Source organism: Saimiri boliviensis, chromosome 2 (genome assembly GCF_048565385.1).
Source record: "Saimiri boliviensis isolate mSaiBol1 chromosome 2, mSaiBol1.pri, whole genome shotgun sequence".
NCBI classification, from domain to species: domain Eukaryota; kingdom Metazoa; phylum Chordata; class Mammalia; order Primates; family Cebidae; genus Saimiri; species Saimiri boliviensis.
Genome location: NC_133450.1, coordinates 35,129,327 through 35,149,245, shown reverse-complemented (window position 1 = coordinate 35,149,245; position 19,919 = coordinate 35,129,327). Strand labels below are relative to the sequence as shown.

The 19,919-nt window shown below is 49.3% G+C and overlaps 1 protein-coding gene across 1 annotated transcript in view; it reads left to right on the top strand.

The window, feature by feature from the left end:
• Positions 1–19,202, top strand: part of RAD51B (RAD51 paralog B) — a 747,205-nt gene extending 728,003 nt beyond the window's left edge. Inside the window, exon 16 of the transcript XR_012516148.1 lies at positions 18,873–19,202. The gene's annotated coding sequence lies outside the window, so the exon portion shown is untranslated. The remainder of the gene's footprint in view (positions 1–18,872) is intronic.
• Positions 19,203–19,919: the final 717 nt, after the last annotated feature.

Genomic DNA, 19,919 nt, shown 5'->3' with positions numbered 1-19,919 from the left:
TGGGGCTTCTGCTCTGCAAAGCACTGCTGGGGACCCTTAAGGGAGGTGACTAGGAAGAAGAAAAGACTAGCAATGTGAGGATTCAGGCCGAGGTATAAATATAAACCAGGTACGCCTGGGAGCAGGACAGAGGAAGGCAAGTTCCCAGTGTGGCTTCTCAGGGACCAGCAGTGGGAGGGTTCCATGTGGCAACGCTCCTGGAGAGACGTTTATATCTGGACACTGGCAGAGCCTTCTGGACAGGTCATCAGGCTAGAGGGAGCAGGCCCTCGAGCTAAATGGCATCATTCTGAGACTGGAGCCCCTTCAGCTTTGTCCTCAAAGGCACTGCAGCTTGGTGAATGAACATACAGGCTTTGGAGTCACACTGGTGGGTCTGGGGCCCAACTTGTCTGGTCTCTGTACTTTCCTCCCCCGGAAAAGGAGAACAGTCTTCCACGCAGAGGGCGAGTGAGAGGATGAAATGAGGTGATGTGTGCAAAGTTCTCAGCCTGGTCCTCGTGACAGCAATGTACACGAGCTGTTGTCTCTATCCTCAGAGCTGCTCCTGTCTGCCTCACAGCACATCTCTGGGGCTGTCTTTGCAGAATTAGACCACATGAATAATTTGAAGAGCCCATAATTATCCTAGAAAGCTTTTGGTGTGTCCTTTTTCACCCTAAGAAAGCCTTTGTCACCCTGGAAGTGCCAGTTCTGAACAGGCAACGCTCACAACAGCATCCGTTTTCCTCTCCAAGTGACCTGGCCTCACGAGACATTTGTGGCTCTTCCAGCAATACTGAAAGAACCACTCAAGAGATGGGGACCAGATCTTTGCAACTGAAAATGCTGCTTTTGAACTCCAAACCTCTGCCTGACGAAGGCTGTGTGATCTACGGGGTGAGACAGGGAGTCCAAGGTGGGACCCAAAGGCTCTTGAGCAAATCTAGGAAGGAAATGGACATATGCAGAGGCCCAGACTGCACCCAGTCAGTCCTGCCTTTGCCAAGTCAGCTGTGGGGGCTTTTGTGCTCGTCTCAGCCTCTGAGTGCTCTCTGCCTCAGTTTCCCTCTGCAGGGTGGAACCAGCACTCACAGCCATGTTTTGGCACGTGGCAAACTACCTTCGTGTGCTGTGCAGTCTTAGGAGCAACGAGGCAGCAATATTATTGTTGATTCTCCCTTCTAGCGATCAGCCGTGAGCACCTGAGCAAAGGAGAGTTGTTATAGCGTTAGGGAGAAAGACACTGACTTGTTAGAGTTCCCCCACCTGGTGCCCTCATCACTAGGGCATATCTAAAAGATGCCCTGCTAGATACCCATCCAGTGCATGGTACAGACATCACAAGGCAAGTATTCTAAGGCCGGAGAAGTGAAGTTCTCCATTGCAGCTCTGGGAAAGAGGAACTCAGAAACCTCCAGGCATCTTCTGGACGGAGCCCATTGCCTCCCCATCCAAACACAGACCACGTATTGCTACAAAGGAAGATCCTACTCCTGTGCTCCACGGAAGTTCCGCGCTGCTGCCAGTCCCTCCAGAGTTCACGGCTGGGCATGAAGAGACCAACCTCTCTCACCCTGGCTGCTACCCTAGCCAGTGGGAGGGCAGAAGCTGGCAGAAAAGCCTCAGTCTGCCTTGTTGACTCTGCCGGGTTCAGAGAGGGCTTCACATTTGACTTGGCGAAGGAGAGAAGTTCTTTATTTCCCCGAGCCTCAGGTCTGCCAAGCCCAGTTTTTGGGGCTGAGGCGAGCAGTTTTCTCCTCCGTCTCTGATTCCCACATCATTACCTGCAGAGTTCAATGAAAAGCCCCATCCAGCGTGGGCCAAGCTGAGCCTGCAATGGGCCTGTTCTCTCCTCCAGGCATGCTCCTTCTTCCCCTCCAGCTCAGGCAGCCAGGCCTTCCCAGTGATACTCCAAGCTGGGTTTTTCTTTCTTCCCCCCGCCGCTTGCAAGTCCAGAGCCCAGTTATTTACCCAAAGAAAACAGGGAAGTGACAAGGTAACAGAGTACACATGTTGTGAAAATATGCAGGCTGGGGCTGAAGAAAAGAAAACATTCTTCCATAAGTAGCTGCCTTGTTAATTCATTTTTTTCTCCAGATTAGAACCAGCCATTTCTTGTGTGCCTTCAAGCACCTTCTGTGGTTTCCTGACAGCTGCCTGCAAGGGGTGAGATTTGGCTTGAAAAATGGGCCATCGGTCATGCTTCGGGGGAAGGGCAGAAACCAAAATTCCCAGATTGCTCAAATTCACTGCTCCTTTTCTAAATGGGAGCAAAAGAGGGAAAGGTGGTGGGGAGAGGACTGTGTCAACTCTGAGGCGTAACCTGATTTTCCATAAGAAACGGCAGCCCGGTAATGAGCAGTGCTTGGAACGCGCTTTTTCACCTCCTCTTGAAGTTGGTTTCTGATCCCTGGCAAGCCTGTGCTCTGCAGCCTTGAGTAACGGCCACAGGCTGATTCTCGGCAATTAAAAATAATATTGGCCCTGATAGAGAACTCTTGGGTGCTCCCCTACACATACACACCCTTTTCATTATGTGCCAAGGAGCACTTTCCCAAACCTGTTTCGGAACAGCTGGCCGCACTAGAGGGCCTGCATGGGCCGGGGAGAGGCTGGGGTTATTAATAGCATTTGCTCTGCCTGGTGTTTGGGGCAGGAAAGGGGTGATTTGTGTCTTTTTGGAAGGCTAGGCCCTAATCAGTTTGGGGCCTGATTTTTCTGCACTGGATCCTTTAAACCTCAGGGCCTACCGAGAATGGCTGAGAAAGCCCGAGGAGAGGCTCTCTGCGGCCAATATGCCTTCAGCACAAATCTTCCCGCTTCTCATTTTTTCCCTCGTCAACAGTCCCCGTCTCCTTTTCAGCCTGTGGGTGTTGGCCCGCAGCTTGGCTGGGCTCCTTTTGGGAGAGGTCACGCCGCAGAGGCCTGGCCGGCCCCTGTTAGCACTGCTGTGCTGCTTTCTGGTAATGAGAGGCCCCTGAAGCTGGGCGATGCATCCCAGCAGGGGACAGGCCGGTGACAAGGAGCTGCTTGTGTTCCTCTTCCCCAGAGAGGAGGCCGGGTGCAGTCCTGAGCGGGCAGCTCGGGCTGGAGGAGCTTCCCTGTCCCTCACTTATGGCCACAGAGTTCGTCAGCTTCCCATGACCAGCACCCACAGCCTGAACCTTGGGATGGGTGGAAAAGCTGCTGTCACCTCACGGGGCTTTCCACCAGCCCAAGGGCACCTTCCCAAGAGCCCAGGAGAGGACTGGGTTTCAGGCCTGGCATGGTGTTGAAGATCAGGTTGGGTTGAAGCTGAAATGGAAAAACCTTGAGAGTGAGGCAGATGATGGGCCTGAGGATGAGGTCTGGCCTCCAGGCTGGCGTCTCCCACTGAGAGAGCTGGGGCACAGAGATACCCTCAGCAAGTGCCCGTGGCCTGGCTGGCTGAGGGGACCTCAGAGCACCAGTGTTTGGGGCGGGGGCTGGGAAGGCCCTGCCATCCACCCTACTGACATTCTTCACGTGGGCCACCAGGTTCCCACTGGGTGAACACGGCCTCTCCCATCACTGGGCCAGACTCCAGCCTCTGACCATAGGTGAAAGACAATTTCCGATCATTGTTTTCAAACATTCTCCATCCAGTGCATAAAAACACAATAGTGACAGGAAAAATACACACACATACACACACACACACACACACACACACACACACCCACATGCACACAACACAAAGGTTTAAGCACTCACTATAAGAAGGTCAGAGGACCCTTTTCTCATTCCAATCCTTGATGTAGATCCAAGGGAAGTGGTGCTTTGAAGTCGGCAGCAACCGCAGCAGGCCCAGCTGTGAGGGTGTGGACAGGGAGGCAGACAGGATGCGCTGCCTTATCAGGGCCCGATCTAAGGCCCTCCTGCAAGGACCAAGCTTCCTCCAGCAAAAGGTGACTTAGAGGTGTTTGTTCAGTAATGCGAGGGGCTCATTCTAACCCTGGGGCGCTTGGGATCTGGCTCACTCAGAGCCAAGCCTTTCTGTTTGAGTTTTGTACAGCCCTTTGAGAAGAGACCTCAATATGTCTAATTTCCACACAAGTCTCTCCTTTAGACCAGGCCCTTCACTGTCTCACATCTCAGTTGCAGTAATCTTTGAAATGTCTCTATATGGTGAATAATGGTGCAGGGAATGGCCCTAGTTGAAGATGCAGCAGGGAATTCTGTTGACATTCAGTTTTAAGAATTCGATTTGGGGCTCCTATGACTGTCATTGAAAGGTGTTTCTCTGGGCTCTGGTTAAGGCTGGCCCTCAGATTCCTCCTGTTTCTCTTCGAACTTCTGCCTTCTATTACCAGAGGGCTCTGGTTGCTCACGGAGTCTAATATCTCTGCCAGTACAGGATGTTCAAACAGATGACCATCCTGGGTTTTGCATTCTTCCAGGATGGGTGCTCACTGCCTTATAAGATATCTGAGCCACTCCTTGAAATTTTTCATCCTCAAGAAATTCTTTCTTGCTTGGGCATGGTGGCTTACCCCTGTAATCACAGCACTTTGAGAAGCCAAGGCGATTGGATCACCTGAGGTCAGGAGTTCAAGACTAGTCTGGTCAACATGGTAAAACCCTGTCTCTACTTAAAATGCAAAAAATTAGCCTGGCGTGGTGGTGTACGTCTGTAATCCCAGCTACTCAGGAGGGTGAGGCAGGAGAATTGCTTGAACCTGGGAGGTGGAGGTTGCAGTGAGCCAAGATGGTGCCATTGCACTCCAGCCTGGATAACAGAGTGAGACTCTGTCTCAAAAAAGAAAAGGCCTAACATTGAGGTGGAATCTGCTACTCAATGACTTTAATTCATTGATGCAGTTTGTAATAATTCTCCAGAGCTGGACAGTAGTATAGCCAGGTTCCAATACCAGGGAGAGCAGGCACAGAAAGGGAGTTAACCTCCCTTACCCAACCCTTGCTGCTGTCTGTGTCTCATGCCTGATCATTAATACATTGATTACATGTAGAACAGACCGACTCTTGTTTTCTCCCTAATGTGTTTTCATGAGAGACTTAACATCTTCATGTCGATACTATCTTATAAAACACTGCCGAAAAAAGATGCATTTTGGAGAATGGTGTCTCACTCCATCAGGTTGTTTCAGTGCAACTGGGGAGGGTATCTGGATCTTTTCCCTGGAGGTATCTGGCCACTCTCGTTTCTCCCTGGCTCCAGTATGGCCACAAGCCACACTGAAGGAAGCGTGTCTGCTTATATTCCTTGGGGATGTTGGAGTAGAAAGTTTGAGGACCATTCTTCTAGAATAAGGTAAACTTGCTCCCTCTTCTTGGTGCCAAGCCACCTCACTTCCCTGGGCCTTGTCACCCTTCACCCTCACTCCTGATCTCTCCAGGTGAAGCGGTTCTGGGACTCATCCTTCTATATACCTGATAAGAAACCAACGTTACATGTTTTTTTACTAAAATGTTAGCTCTGTGAGGGCGGGGAGTGTGTCTGTTTTCTTTGCTGCCCTGTCCTCAGAGTCTATATTTGATGAATGACTGCTGACTGGTTTCCCAGATGTAGCTGATAAAACCCCATCTTCAGCTCTCACACTCTGTGATAAAAATCTGGAGAATTAATAAGGTGAACCTGGCCTATTTCCCATAGAACTGTCTGATTCATCACCTTTGTTAGTAATTAGAAGAACATCAAGGTCAAATTTCTAACAGCAAGTCAGCAGCAAATCCAGGCAAACCCCTCAAGCCTGAGCACTGCTTGTCTTGTATGCCCTGTTACGCCAGCTTCACTCAAATTGTGACCTTGATCCAATGGCTGAAGCTGTACTCAGGAAGCACTGTAGGAGCTCATCACCACTGCCAGATTGACCATTGTCTTCCACAGCTCTGTTCATAGCTAGTCCAGGGCTCACAGCATGGACCTACCAAGTTGGGAGAAACTCGCCGGTGCCTCAATGACTGGGGGCATGTTTGGATCGCTTTAGTCTCTGAAGTCTCATCAGATCCCACTTTCATTATGTCACTTCTCAGCCCTAGAAGCTACAAGACCTCCTTGTGTTCTCCAATACCAAATCCCAGCTTCTCTGCCTGGCTTTCAAGAGTCTTCATTATCTGGCACCAACTTGCCTATCGAACCTTCTTTCTTGCTACTCTTCAGTGTATTCTCCCTTCAGCCAGCAATGGCCAGGCCATGGTTTACTGCCTTCCCTATATATTTCGCTGGCTTCTTTTTTAAATATGCTTGTTTTTGTTAATATCCCCAATAGGCTTATACCTTCTTTTTTAAAAATTTGACTTTATTTATTTATTTTGAGATGGAGTTTCACTCTTGTTGCCCAGGTTGGAGTGCAATAGTGTGATCTCAGCTCACTGCAACCTCCACCTCCCAGGTTCAAGCAATTCTCTTGCCTCAGGCCCCCAAGTAGCTGGGATTACAGGCATGCGCCACCACACCCAGCTAATTTTTTGAATTTTTAGTAGAGACGGGGTTTCACCATGTTGGCCAGGCTGGTCTCAAACTCCTGACCTCAGGTGATCCATGCACCTCAACCTCCCAAAGTGCTGGGATTACAAGCATGTGCCACCATGCCGGGCCCGACTTAATTTTTTAGAATAGTTTTAGGTTCATAGCAAAATAGAGCAGAAAGTACAGAGAGTGCTCATATACCCCTGTCCCCCGACATGCACAGCCTTTCGCACTATCAACACCCCACACCGCAGTGGTACATTTGTTACAACTGATCAACCTCCATTGACATCATTATCATCCAATGTCCATGGTTTATGTTGGGGTTCACACTTGGTGTTGTACATTCTATGGGTTTGGAGAAACATGGTAATGCCACGAATCCACCACTGTAGTATCATACAGGGTAGTTTTTCACTGCCCTAAAAATCCTCTGTGCTCTTGTATACCCACTTCTTATCATCTGTTTTCTACCCTAGTCACCATGGACAATATAAATTCTACCTCCCTCATGAAGTCTTTCCCAATGACTGTAGTCTGCATAGACCGCCCCCTTCCCAGGATCCCTGCTGTACCCACAGGAAGAACTCCCTTGGCGGTGCCGTTATTGTCTCCTCCTTTCATATTAGCCCTGCCTCTGTAACTAGATTTCTAGCTCCTGGACTTGGATGGTACCATGCTGCCTGGCCTATGGCAAGGGTTCATGTGCAGAGCTGCCATATTGCATAGTTCCAGAGATCCTGTTCACACGATATGAATGGGGCCCCTGGAGTTACAGAAGTTATAACCCTGTTCACAAGTCGTTGGTGATTAATTAAAACTCATTCCAGGACCTGAAAAAGAAACAATTCTTGTGATCATGATTCAGTTCAATTCTTCAGGTGATTATTGAACAGCTACTGTGTACTAACCACCAATGATAACAAAAATGAATGAAATGGTTATTCTTACCCTCTAAGAAACTAGTCTTATGACACAGAAAAGTAAGCAAACAGTCCACCGTAACTCAATGTGAAAAGTGCCAAGATAGAAACATGGGTAAAGGAGATGGCACTGGATACACAGCCTGAAGGATCCACAGGAATTTGCCAGGTAGATGAGTGGGTGGAGGGCATTCCAGCAAGAAGGGACATCATCGGCAAAGTGAAAGTACATGGTACCTTCAGAGAGCTGCAAGTGATAACAGCTTATTTTCTGATGATAAAACCAGAAGCCCAATGGTTAAATTCCCCGTGATCCCAAAGCAAACCTGTATCCGATCATTGGCACCACAGGATTGTATGTATCACCTGCACTTACTGCTTCTGGAATCAAAAGGAAAGAATAGAGCCCGATCTTTCCTGGCCATCCCTTGCTCTTCCAAAGGCTGGGTGGAGTTAAGACACAGATCTTCCTTGCATTTTTTTCATGTACACTACCCTGTGTTGCTCTGTGCACAATAGGATGTACCATTCAAGTAGGGGCGCTGGGTCCCTCTAGAACCCTCACTGGGCAACCTCAGGAATGGGCAGCCATTTTCAACGGGCTTTCCTTCAAAGCTTGCACTGTTTTTGGCCTACCGCATCAATTCTTCTTCTTCCTCATCCTCCCTTTCTTCTTCCTCTGCCTTCTCTTTGTCTTTCTTTCTCTGGATGTAAGAAGTCTAGTTAATTAGATAAAATCCAGTGTGGGCAAAAACAGAGTTGTTCTTCCCCCTCCATGGCTTCCTCTCCCCAACCCAGTTGCTAAGTGGTCCTTGGCCACCATGTTGGAATGTAGGTGTGGCTGGGCTTCCACAATGCATGGCCCAGCCTCAGAGTGTGTAAAGGGCTTTGAGGTCTGGTTGAATAAAGCAGCTGAGGCCCAATGTTGTGGTTCTGGGCACCTCTCGTTTCCCCTTTCTGTATTTTCCTTCTGCGTCATCAGCAGGATTTTGTTTAAGGCTTCTGGAGCTTGTCTTTGTTTCACCTGGGAAAGTCCCTGCAGGGAGAGCTAGGATCTCCCCAGAGGAATGGGCCAGAGCCCTGACCTCTGTCACCCAAATTGTTTAGGAGAAGCAGCCCCCATAGGGGTTAGGAGGGTGATCAGTTGGCAACTTAAGGAGTAAAGGCCTCTCTCTCCCTCTCCTCCCTCTGCTTATTGTGCTCAGAAGGGCAACAGGGTCAGCGGCAGCAAACCGAAGGGCCAACGCACCACGCCTTGAAAGAGGCTCGTTTTGTGTTTCAGTAATGAGCACTCTTTCTCCCCTTGGATGCACTCAAATTTCACAAGTTACAGGGAACCTGTCAACTGCTGTTTTCATTGTATGGGGCTCACAGGGAACTTGGATATAGGGCAAGCTTGTTTCAAAGAAAGCAGGGGAAAGACAAGTCCTGAATAGCTGCAATGTGCTGTCATATGCAGATCACAGCCCCAGTTGCTATGGGACACCTCTGCCCGCAGAGAGGGCAAGATGCCGAACGTCCCTTATTGATGTGATTGCCTCCTTGGAGATGGGAATGCCTCTCTAAAAGGGCCCAGCTAGTAGCCGACAGCACCATGGGCTCTTGGGTTTGCCATGGAGCCAGGCCTCACAGCAGCCTGCATCCCAGCAGCCTCTGCCTCCCCACTGGCTGTTCAGTAGGGAGCGCCCCCCCTCAACCCAGGGGTTAAGGAAGTAAGCCAAGCTAACCCTGCAGAAGTGAGGAGAGGCAGGTAGGAAGGGTCCCTCTTTGTGGGCCTTTGCTCATAGAAAGGCTGCTGGAGGGCATGGCTGTGAGCCGGGCCTGATGTTAAAGACAGGTTTCACCTTCTTTGTTTGTCTTGCCCTCTGAGAACACTTGGCAATAACATTCCTTTCCTGACGGGCTCATTTTGTAGCTGACACACATTGTTTTCTTTCCCCTGTTTACCTAATGTGGTCCAGAGTAACAGGACAGGCTGTGCCAGCGAGAGGGAAGAATGAGCCTCCCCGGTGGCCCCTGGGTCCCCATACCCTGGGTCCCTCTGCCCTGAGCGCCTTGTCTTGCATCTGTTTGCCCCACCTGTGGGAACAGGACTACCCAGAGGGCTGTCCCGCCTGGACCTAAGCACTGGCTGGACCTGGCGGTGCGGGGAGCCTGCGATGAGGAGAGGGCCCAGAATTAGGACTCTCTCCCAGGGGTCCTTGGACTGCAAGGTTGGAAGGTCTGAAATCAAACAAGGCAATGAGAAATCCGCCTTGTCACTTTGCATAGGATAGGCCAGTGGCAGCCAAGATTGGAGGCATCTGAAGGTCACTGTAGGACCTTAAAAATACCAGGGGAGGGTACTGTGAGAAACAGTCCCTTCAACTGTTTACTAAATGCCCTACGCTATTTAAAGGGACAGAAGCATGGCCAGGTCCTAGCATCAGGGAGTCTTAAGTCTGGGAGCTGCAGCTGAGCCTGGAGCGCGGCCCAGCGCCCTCGGCAGCCTGCTGTCACCTTTTGACCCTCTTGTTTTCAGCCCCTATCCTCATTTTTACCTCCAGCTAAGCTTCTCCCTATGGGGGCTACCAGGGTAAACACTGAAGACCAGAGCCCTGCCCTCAGAGAAGCTGCAAATCTAGTAAGAGAATAACATGTGCATATGTGAAATGATAATTGAAGACACTGTGATCAGTAACCTAAAGGAAAAGGCCCTGAGGACATTCAGGGGCCTTGGACTCAAAGGCTGGAGAGCCACACACTTAGACATCAGATCAAATCACATACCAGCTCACGTCTTCATGAGCTTTCCAGTTTGCAGACCGCTCCCATGCACAGCATTTCCTTTAAACTTCAATCAGTGAAGGGGCTTTGCAAGCCTGACATGTAAGTTCTAACAACCCTCCCAGAAAGAGAGCATTGGCAGAGGGGAGAGGCCGGAACTGTCAGCCCACAGTAAGTTTTCTGATTGGCTGGAACACGTGTCAGGAGACCCTGTGAGCTAAGACGACACAACCAGGCTCAAGGCCTTGCCTGCTGCAGCACCGGACTCAACCATGTCAGCTCAAACCAGATCCAGTGTGGTCGGTTAATGTGTCCATTTCCTGTTGCTGCTGCACAAACTTAGTAGCCTCGATAGTGCAAATCAATTAGCTTTATAATCCTGGAGATCCGAAGTCCAACATGGGTCTCACTGAGCTAAAATCCGTGTTATCGGGGCAGCGTTCCCTCTGCAAGGTGCAGGAGAGAATCTGTTCTCTTGCTTTGTCCAGCTTCTAGGGGCCATCCGCATTCCTTGACTCATGGCCACCTTTCTCCATCTTCAACACCAGCAACATCTCAGCTCTCCGGCCATTCTTCCATTGCCACTCCTCCCTCTGACTCGGATTCCTCTTCATCCTCCCTCTTCTTGTTAGGACCCCCTTGTGATTTCATTGGCCGGGACAATGTGCCTGCTTTAAGGTTAGTTAATTAACAGCCTTAATACCTTTTTCCCTGTCAGGGAACATATTTATAGGCTTCAGGAATTAGGCTGTGGACACCTTTGAGGGGCTGTTATTCTCCCTACCATGTATAGTTAATTGGTTGATTGTTAGTTCAGTTATTGGTTGGTTGGTGTTGGCAGATTGTTGTTGTTGTTGTTGTTGTTTTTTGAGAATCTCTTTGGCTCAGGTTCTTATCTGAGAGCCAGATGATCAAGTTTGTTAAAAGAAGAGATAAATGAGAGTGAGCAGCCTCTACGGGGAAGAAGGAGCTGCAAGAGGCGGCACAGAAAGTGGGCATCGATTTTATTTCACCGTCCAACATTAGCAATCTGTAAAGCACAATCCCCAGAGTCAGAGCATACGCCATTCTGGGAAAAGCATTAGCTCATGGACCCCCACAGATCCCAGTGCATGGCTGTTTCACACTCCGTGCAAGTAAGTCCTTGTTCTCTGTCTCTTGTCCTCTGGCTTAGAAGTAAGGATGTTGGTAATCTACAGACTAAAGGTTGTCTGGCCGACCTTTTGAGATGTAATCTCTAATCCAGATACACTATTGGGTTCTGCTAAGTGTCCATGGGTCCCCTAGTGTCTCTCAAACCCACGGTGGGCTTCAGTCTCTCCCAGGCATCAGCCCCAACCCTGTGTCATGGGCCCTTCCCAGCCGCCTCCCAGACGTCACATCTTACAGGCTGGACTGTTCAGCAACTGCCTTGCTTCCTATCTTGCTAGAAACCTAAACTTGCTTTTTAAGGAGCCCATGAAATCGCTTGAAATAAGATGTTCACATTGCTTACTTGTCCTGAGCCGCTCCTACAGCTGGGGGCTCCTTGGTTTGCTTTCTTGGCAAAGCCCCTTGTTTTTACTCTGCCTGAGGCCCAACTCCTTCTTTCTTTTTTTTTTTTTTTTTTTTTTTTTTTTTTGCCTGGGGCTTCTGATTCCAGTCAGCCACCACAATAACTTCTGGGGTGCCCCACAGATCACTGGCGAGGGCCACTCCCACCTGATCCTGGACTGTCCACGTCTCCCTGGCCCCTGGCTTGTCCTGACCTCTCAGTGTATCCTGGCTTCTATCACTGACCTTCCAGGTGGTGACTTCAATCTTGATATCCTCTGCCCCTGCCGATCTTGACTTTCCATCTCCAAATTGCCAGTGTTGTATCAACAGCATCACAGCAAAATGGCTACTGTTTCTTGAGCTCTTACTACACCTCAGGCACTGTACACGTATTCGCTCATTTAATCCTCATCAGTCCTAGAAAGAACCCTATGAAGAATGGGTAAGAGCCCATCTTACACATGAGGAGACAGAAGCACAGAGAGATGAAACAGCCTGCCCATGGTGCCACAGGTCGTGTGTGATGGAGTCGGGATTCAAACCCAGGCCGGGGAGTGTCATCATCCCTCACACCTGGATTTCTGCTACGGTCACCTCATACTACTCTGTCCTATTTCCAGTCACCTCCCAGCAGCCAGGGTGAACTGCGTACAATGGATTAGTCCTCCACTGCTCAGAGCCTTCCAGCAGCTCTCACCTCATTCAGTAAAAGCCAGAGGCTGATGTGGCCCGCAGGCCCACGTGGTCGAGTCCTGCTGCTTCTGTGCCCAAACTCCTGCTGTGCCCCCTCGCGCTCCCCTCCGCTTGGCCACACTGGACTCCTTACTGATTCTCAGAGAAACCTGGCTCGCCCCTGCCTTCATGTCCCTGTACTTGCTATGCCTTCCACCTGGATGGCTCCCTGCCCCCTCACTGCCCATACTTGACCCGTTCTTTTCTTAGCGGGATCTTTGCTGATGCTCTACATTTGAGAAACTTAACACCTGCCTTTGCTGACATCCCTTCCCAAAGTCTCCCTATCCCCCTTACCTGGCTTTATTTTTCTCCATATATTTGTCACCAAATAACACACAAGAGCTGCCTGTGTTGTTTATGACCTGTTTCTCCCACGGGGAATAAAGCTTCAGGAGGGCAGCACCCTTGCCCCCTGATCTGTGTCCAGTACTTTGTAGAGTGCCTAGCAGGTGTTTGTTCAATGAGTGAGTGGATGAAGCCCCAGGACTCCCCTCAGGAGCCTATGGTTCTGGGAGGCTCCAGGCCACCATCCAACCTATATCTGTTCCTGGGCCTCCCAAGGAGGCAGACCTTCCATTCAGCCCACAGATTAAAACTTGAGCGTCACCTTGGTGCTCAGTTCCCTCTACAGAGCTTAGCAAACAAGAACATGCAGCACATGTGTTTGGGCTCCGCTTGAATTTTGTTCTCATTGACTGCTGTGTGTGGGGGTGTAGGGGTGTGTGGGGGGGTGTGGAGGGGTGTAGGGGTGTGGGGGGGGTGTGGGGGGGATGTGGGCTGTAGGGGTGTGTGGGGGGGGGCGTGCACACTCACGTGTTGAAGGAACTGATGCTCTACCCTCCACCCCCACCCCAACTCCAGCAGGCTGAGGGTGAGAAATAGCTACTTCGTTTTGTTTTGTTTTGTTTTGAGACAGGGTCTCACTGTCACCCAGGCTGGAGTGCAGTGGCACAACTTTGGCTCCCTGCAACCTCAAACTCCCAGCCTCAAACAATACTGCTGCCTCAGCCTCCGGAGCAGCTGGAACTACAGGCATGTGCCAGCGTCTCACTGTGTTCCCCAGCTGGTCTTGAGCTCCTGAGCTCAAGCAGAACTCCTGCCTTGGCCTCCCAAAGTGCTGGGATCATAGGCATGAGCCACTGCACCCAGCCACAGCCGTTTCATCACTAACAGCTTTATGCAACGAACACAGAGGTCTTAATTCTCAGCCCTTAAAACCCTGTCCAGCCCAACATACATTATTTAAACATAATCCAACTGAGACATCTTTGTGGATCTCTCCCAAAAAGATAGCTCTGTCCTCCCACCCACTGCTCTAGCAGCCTGTGTAGGGGCACCCAGAGGGCCAGCACCACATCTGGAGCCCCCATGCCTCCACTTTGAATCTACCAGGCCCACTCTAATGGGACAGGGACCTTGGTCCAGCAAAGCAGAAATGTATTACTGCAACAGCCCTGTGGTTTGAGATCTTTGCAGTAGCAGTTCTGGGCATGTGTCCCCCATCACACTTCTCCAACAGAGAATAGTTTACTTTTATTTTTTCATGGCTGGCAGCAAGGCAGCGCCTGTGGGAACCTCGTTAGTCAATTCCAAGAGCTCCTGACAAGGGGGAAAGCCTGCCAATTTAGCAAGGATTTTTTTTGTCTCAAGTAACTATGGAGGGTGTAGGGGGATTGGGGAAATAGGCCCAGGAGCAAGAGAGGTTGGGGGTGAGCAGTCTTCTCATCCGAGTCCACTCTGAGGTTAGAGAAAAGGAAAGCACGTCATTGACTGGTTTTCTGATTGCCTTCATACATCCAAGGAACTTCTCCACAATGACTGTTTCTCTAGCAGGAAGCCATGGAGATGGACTTAGATAATACCAAGTCCCATTTCCTGCACGTCTTTGGCAGGCCAGGCACTGTGCCAAGCCCTTCAGATGGCACTCCTCAATGAGGGCTCCTCAGTCAGGATTTTCTGTCAAAAATACTGACTTTGCAATACTAGAGGATATGGAGTTTCTTTATTCCCAATTGGAAAATGAGGGACTTGAGTCTCTGAGTGGTTAGGTGACTTTTCCCCAGTTCTCATAGCTTCTAAAGGGTAGGGCCAGAATTCAAACTCTTTCTGATGCCGGGGCTTACATAACGAGCTCCCTTGCTGCTCCCTGCTCCCCCTGCCTCTCATTTCTCTATATGTATATAGGTATGTATGTGTGTCTGTGTATGTATTTATGTATATGTATGTTTGTATGTGTATGTATGTGTTTTTGGTACAGACAGGGTTTCACCATGTTGCTCAGGCTGGTCTTAAACTTCTGAGCTCAAGAGATCCACCTGCCTTGGCCTCAAAGTGCTGAGATGACTGGCATGAGCCATCAGGCCTGGCCAAAGCTCCTTATTTATGGTATGATTTAGTCACTTGCTGAAGGAGTGAGGCCAAGTCTGTCTGATTAAAAAGCCCACTGTGTTAACCACCACATCGAAAGGGTCCTTTCTGCCTTCTCTTATTTCATCTGCCTATACCCTTCCCTACCTCACTGAAGCATTCGGCCTCTTGGGACCCACTTCATTAGACATTGCTTGGCCCACCCCTCACCTCGGGTTCACAAGGCCCCAGGGTCAGTCACCAGCACACAATCAGCTCCTCATGTGGCGATGCCCACAGACTCCCGCCCATGCAGCCTGGCTTTCTGGTATGCAGAGGGAGTCTCACCACCCGCTTCTCTGGGTGAAACCTTGGCTATAGGGTCTGAATTGTTTTTACTCACAACACTTCTAACATCAAATATGTGAGTTTTCTTCTTCTACCAATCAGTTCTCCAACTCTGGACACTAACTGTGTCCTACAGTTCCATTCAATTCTGACACTCACTGCCCAGAGTTAGGGCCAGATCCCATAGGTTTTGGGGCACAGTCCCACGGATTGCCACCACTTCAGATACTAGCCACAGTCCCACGTTGCCCCCTCCACTGACCAGCCAGCTATAAATTTGGCGGTTTCTACAACCACCTCGTTAAGTTCGATAATTTGCTACAAAGACTCACAGAACTCAGGACACTTTACTATTTCTGGTTTCTTATAAATAATGCAATTCAGGGACAGCCAAATGGAAGAGATTCCTACAGAAATGTGTAGGAGAAGGGGCCCAGAACTTCTATGGCCTCTCCAGCACCTTGATGTTTTCACCAACCAGGGATCTCTCAGAGCCCTATTGTTGTTTAGGGTTTATATGGAAATGTTGCTGTGTCAACACTATTGATTAAAACATGAACCATCGGTGATCAGCTCAATCTTTAGCCCCTCTCCTCTCCCTGGAGCTCAGGGGTGAGGCTGAAAGTCCCAACCCTCTAATCACACCTTGGTCTTTCTGGCTACCGGCTTGCATCCTAAAGCTATTCAGGGGCCACCAGGCATCTCATTCACATACAAAAGACACTCATAACTCTGGAGATCCTAAGGTTTTTAGGAGCTGTGTACCAGTAACCAGATAAAGACTAAATACATATTTTTTATTGGTTCGCAGAGACACTAAGATCTGCCCATCTCCCTTACTGCCTTGTTCAGGGACGTGAACAGGTGTACAATTCATCTTAGAGATTATTTTGGAGCCTATTCTTGATTTTAAAAGTCGCACCCAGAAGGTGCTGTAGGTGGCCTGCACCGAAAAGGCAGTAGCTGTTGCTGTGGGTGAGCTGGCTCGCCACCGAACCCTGAGCATGGCTCTGCAGTATTGCTGGTGAGTGAGTGGCAGAGGAGCTCGTGGCTCCATCCTCAGACCTCATCTCTTCTCTGTCTTCATTCACTTCCTACAGGGTTTCATGCCATCATGTAGCTTTATATGACATCTGTCTGCTGGCTCCCAAATTGGGTCTCTGGCCCGGACCTCTCCCTTAAGTTCCAAAATTGTATGCCTAACTGCCTGTTTGACATCTCCACTGGAATAGCTACCAGGCATGTCCACATGAACATATCCAGAATCAAACTCCTGATTCCCATCCTCCCCACAACACGTTCCTCCCTCAGTCTCCCCATGTCTGTAAATGGCAGCTCCATCCTTCCAAATTTTAGGCCAAAAGTCTTGGAGTCATCCTTACTTCCTCTAGGAATTTCATATTCCATACCAAAGCCATCAGCAAATCCTGTTGGCAGCTCCTTCAAAATAAATCCAGAATCCAGCAACCTCTCACCACCCCTATCATGACCTCACTGGCCAAAGCCAGCCACGTTCCTTGCTTAGATTATTGCAAGACCCCCCAGCTGGTCTTAGCTTCCAGTCTTCCCATGCCCGCCTTTCAGTCGATTCTCAACACCGCAGCCAGAGCAATTATTTAAAAACAGAAGCCAGTCGTATCCACTTCTGCTCAAAGCTCTCCAAGGGCTTCCAACCACACCTGGAGTCAAGGCCAATGTCTTTACAACGGCTACAAGGCCCTGCATAATGTGACCCTACTCCTCCTCCACCTCTTCTCCCTTTGCATGTGCTAGGCACACTGTTCCCCCAACGAGATGGGCATGGTCCTGCCTCAGGGCCCTTGTCCTTGCTGAGCCCTCTGCCTATCTGCAGTAGAATGCTCTACCTCCTAACCCTCATGTCTAACTTCCTCACTTAGGATCTCCAAAAACATCACCTTATCAGAAAAGCCTTCTCTCACCTCTATATAAGACAGACCTTTTGCCTTATATAGGGCAACCCAAGCACTTGCCATCTCTTGTTCCCTGCTTTAGTTTTCTATATAGCACTTATTGTTACCAGATACACTTGTGTTGATCACCTCGTTCATCACACACACACACACACACACACACACACACACACACACAGTTAAAGGCAGGGACTTGGTCTGTTTTCCCTAAGTTGTATCCCCAGCACTTCGAATCCTACCTGCCATGGTGTGGGTGTTCAATAACTACCCATTAAATGAATGAATGAAATCAGACATGTCCCCAAGGGTAGGTTCATATCAAGGAGAATGGTGGGTGTACATAGTACTGCTTTGTAGAACTTCAGGCTGGCCCCAGACTTGAGTCATTTCCATCAGGCAACTCCTGAAAGACTTACTGGTCTTCCTGATTCCATGGTATGTGCTTGTCAATGGCACATTGTCAAACAGGTTGCTGCCTACACAATGCTATGTGGCAATGGCTGTTGGAACTCATTGCTAACAGAAGTGAAAGCAAAGCAAAGATAAAGTTAACTTTCCCTCCATGGGTGATATGACATGGCAGCTTTCATGGAGGTTTCCGAATCTGCCAGCCCACCTCATACATGACCTGCTATGCAATTAGCGTAAAAGAAACAAACAACAGAACACACCTCACGGCTGAGGCCCAGGTCCTGAGTGTCCCTGGATAACCTCTCTCTGAAGCATATGTTGATTCACAGGCAAAGGGCCCTTATAATGATATAAAGGAGGCCAAGTTGGAAGGAATAGATCAGAGGAGGATGGAGCCCAAAATCCAGAATGGAATTTCAGGGAAGGTGGTCTGGACTCAGGCACCCTGCCCAGATCCATGCGCCTTCTAACACGTGGCAGACAGAGAGGTGACGAGACAGAGGAGGAGAGCATGCTCAAGGGTAGCTAATGGGTGTGCCATTCAACCTTCCCAAGACCTAGCTCTCTGGAAGTATTCAAGGGTTCAAGGGGCTGGGTCATAGGCTTGCTTTCCCTCTAGCCTACTCTGTGGGCCTAGATAAGTTGCTTGGCCTTACCCATCCACTCTGAGTGGCTTCTTCTCTGATCCCTTCCATGGTTCTGTGCAGAGTAAAGAGGTAGGGCACACCTTAGGGTCCAGAAGGGTCTCCTGGCAGTCACTGATGCTGAATTCAGCCCTCTTGACTCTCCGTGATGGTGAGGTCACCACCAATTTCCCCTTGCACACATGGCCTCACTCACCTTGAAAATTCCAGGGTCTAAAGGCAGGTCACTTCTGCTTCTAGAGACCTCCCAGAAGCACCTAGTATGCTGTTTCAACTCCATCAAAAAGTAGGTGAAGGACATGACAGACACTTCTCAAAAGAAGACATTTATGCGGCCAAAAAACAAATGAAAAAAAGCTCATCCTCACTGGTTATTAGAGAAATGCAAATCAAAACCGCAATGAGATACCATCTCATGCCAGTTAGAATGGTGATCACTAAAAAGTCAGGAAAAAACAGATGCTAGAGAGGATATGGAGAAATAGGAACGTTTTTACACTGTTGGGATTGTAAATTAGTTCAATCATTGTGGAAGACAGTGTGGCAATTTCTCAAGGATCTAGAACCAGAAATACCATTTGCCCCCAGCAATCCCATTACTGAGTATATACCCAAAGGATTATAAATAATTCTACTATAAAGGTACATACACATGTATGTTTATTGCAGCACTGTTTACAATAGCAAAGACTTGGAACCCACTAAAATGCTCATCAATGATAGACTGGATAAAGAAAATGTGGCACATATACAACATAGAGTACTATGTAGCCATAAAAAAGGATGTCCATATCTTTTGCAGGGACATGGATGAAGCTGGAAACCATCATTCTCAGCAAACATAAGAACAGAAAACCAAATACCACATGTTCTCACTCATAAGCAGGAGTTGAACAATGAAAACTCATGGACACAGAGAGAGGAACATCACACACCCAGGCCTGTTGGGGTCGGGGGGGCGGTGAGGGACTAGGGGAGTGATAGCATTAGGAAAATACCTAATGTAGATGACATGTTGCTGGGTGCAGCAAACCACCATGGCACATATATGCCTGTGTAACAAACTTGCACGTTCTGCATATGTATCCCAGAACTTAAAGTATAATAAAAAAGAAAAAAATGTCCGGCCTCAGCTGGTGGTGGCAGGTGCTATGGCTCGCTGAGGCCTCAGGTCCATTGGCTTTACCTGATAGGGTTGTCTGCAGCACCTGCAGACCTGCCAGGAGTAGGTGACGCTCTTCGGAGACAGGGCGATCCCTTAATAGTGACGTACATGGGTGGAGAAGCTGTAGAATGAGTTTAGGATATAGAGACTCCCCATAAACTTGGGGGTCCAGGTAAGAGTATAGTGTAGACCACTTTCATATGTCCAAATATTTGAAAGTTACAGATCAAGCTAACAGACTATTACTATGTAACAAACTATTACATAGAATGTTCTCTCCTTTTGCCTTGACAAACGCACCTTCCTGATATGGTGAAGGCCAAGCTTGAATTTAGAACCCATGGATCCCTCAGAGTTCCGCGCTGGAATTTGGTGGGCTAGGAGGAGCCCACCTGGGCTGGCTTCAGACACTGGCTTCATTTAGCACTAGGAAGGGCCATGAGCACACATGTGTGAGCACTCAGCTCACATGTCCAAGCTCCGCAGTGCCTCCAAGTCATCCCTGGTCACCTCCTGAGACCTACGGGTGTGCATACCAGTGACATGGTCCGCCCGCACCATGGCCTTGGGCTTAGGCTCAGGGAACTGACCAGGGAACTCCAGGATCAGAATGCACAAAGCATGGTCCAACGTCCAGCAGCAGGGCATGTGTGGGGCTCAGGGGCCATGTTCCTTTAACCTGTG